Genomic DNA, 2,430 nt, shown 5'->3' on the forward strand with positions numbered 1-2,430 from the left:
AATGTTATATTTTGCTTAAATTAATCCCATTTAATATATCTGCGTAAAATTAATATAATTATATTATGTATAATATATTAAAGAGATTTTTTTTTTTTTTTACTTTCTTCTATACTCTTATATTCAGTCGTTCGAAATATTCTTCCGTGAGTCAATTTTATTAATCAGCAATCAATTCTGTACAATATCTGGAATGAATCAAGTACAAGATATAGTACAATAAGTTAGGGGGACCAATTCTTGAAGATACATTACGATGAAAAAGAAATCATATGTACAGCGAAGAGCAATAATATATAAATATATAGATTGTGCTTAGTTTTTCCTTTGTTTCACTGGAATTAGCAAAATATTCAGTTAATGACATAAATGTGACGAAAAATAATCGTTTAAATAAATAAACTGTTAAAAATTACAAAAAGATTTGTTTTTGTTTTTATTATAAAAAGAAAGATGTGCTTTATCTTTCTACTAAATTTTATTTCTTGGTAACTTATTTGTCGAAGACTGTATGTACTTACAAAAATAAAAAAATGTAATATCGAACAGAATAAATTTGTAATCGATTAAATAGTTAAGTACAAAATAAATTGATTTATCGATGAACACTTTCGGCACAAGTTAGATCTACACAATCATACACTATTTAATAAAGACACTTTCTCCTTGTCCATTTTCTTTTTTATATCAAAGGCTTAGAAAGTCCAAAATTTTTGATTATTCTCTTATAAATTATTAATTATGTTTTTATATTATAATTTATTTGTTATAAAAAAAAAATTTTTTTTCCAAAAATCATTTTGTACGTATTCGAAATTAAAATTTTAAATTTTAAAATGAATAATAAATATAAAAATTCTCTATATGCCATATAAAAAAATATAGGCAAAAGAATAAATAACTTAAACAAATACAATTAAAATATATTAAATATTCAAAATGAAAATGAATGACGAAACCTCAGTCATATGATCGAATACATAGAATGATAAAAAAGATTAGAAACGTTAAAAAAAGAAATAAACAGCAGAAGAATATATATTCAAAGAATAACAATCAATTGTTAAGATTCCATGTAATAATGTCTATTAAACACTTTGACTCCATTGTATTGTGAAAGGTGCTATCAAGGAAGAAGCTCTTTGATTCTGTGAGGGAGGAAAGTTGACGTCGATACCCAGCAAAAGACAGACTAAAAGATGATCATAGACAAATGGATTATAACAACTTGGAACTTGAATGATCAGGTCCAATGATTCTCTTTTCTATCAAAAAAATATATCCGCATAATTTCTAATTGCACTCATTATTCTACAAACTCAATGCCGTCCTTCTTTTTATGATTTCATGATCATCTCACATTAACTATCATTATGCCATGACGTCCCTACAAAGAAAATCTCGTTTTCTGAATATTTGTTTCTTTGGATGTATAGTTGGGACATAAATGTTAAAAATTGTACATATGTATTTTTTTTTTCTCTTAATATGCACGAACCAGTCGTACGTAGTGCGAATTACATTGGCATGCATATATATATTCCTTATCATGCGATCATGATTTACTTAGTAATAATAATAGTAATAATAATATAGTCTGTCTGATTTGTACTTTGTGGAAAATAGTAAAGAAGAAAGCAAAAAAGAGTATGAATTGAATTTCATAGTTGTATACGAGGTTCATAAAAAAAATTCGTTCAAAAAGTCTGATAAAGAAACATCGACGCAGAATTCTTCGAACATGTGTTTTTCTCAATATTAAGGCATATATAACATGAACATATAATAATATTGCCTGTCTACTTATTTCCAAACGAATTCTTTTCTTCTTGCTATCACTTGTTGTATTCCATATACTATGTACATATGCAATTATTTTTGATTCTAATTATAAAAATATTCATGCTTTTGTAAAATAGTATATAAAATCAAGAAATAAAATTTTAAATTTAGTTTCCTCTTGAATTCATGATCGAAAAATAAAATCTGGTTGTGATATTATTTTTATTCAAGAATATGCGATTAAATAGTTAGCGCTCTGACATGTGTACACAAAGATAAAATAATATATATATATATATAAATAAATAAATATACATATACTATAGATCCATATATGTATATGTATATACAGTGACATTGTATAAAATGTACATGAGATTAAAAATACTTTTTGCAAGAAATTTTACGTGAGTATCGACGTGCTAATTCTTGAATAATTTGTCGTGCAAAAGACGCAACACGTTATAAGATGTATAATTCTATAAGGTATAAGGTAATTGATTTATCGAACGATAACAATACGGGATAATATTATTACGATGTATAATATTAGTATGAATAATATTATGTAACTTTGGCCTCTTTATACAATTATTACTATAAATCGTTCCAATAAAAAAAAAAATAAAATACAGATAAAGAGACAGT

The sequence above is a fragment of the Apis dorsata genome, unplaced genomic scaffold, assembly GCF_000469605.1.
Source record: "Apis dorsata unplaced genomic scaffold, Apis dorsata 1.3 scaffold_52, whole genome shotgun sequence".
Lineage (NCBI taxonomy): Eukaryota > Metazoa > Arthropoda > Insecta > Hymenoptera > Apidae > Apis > Apis dorsata.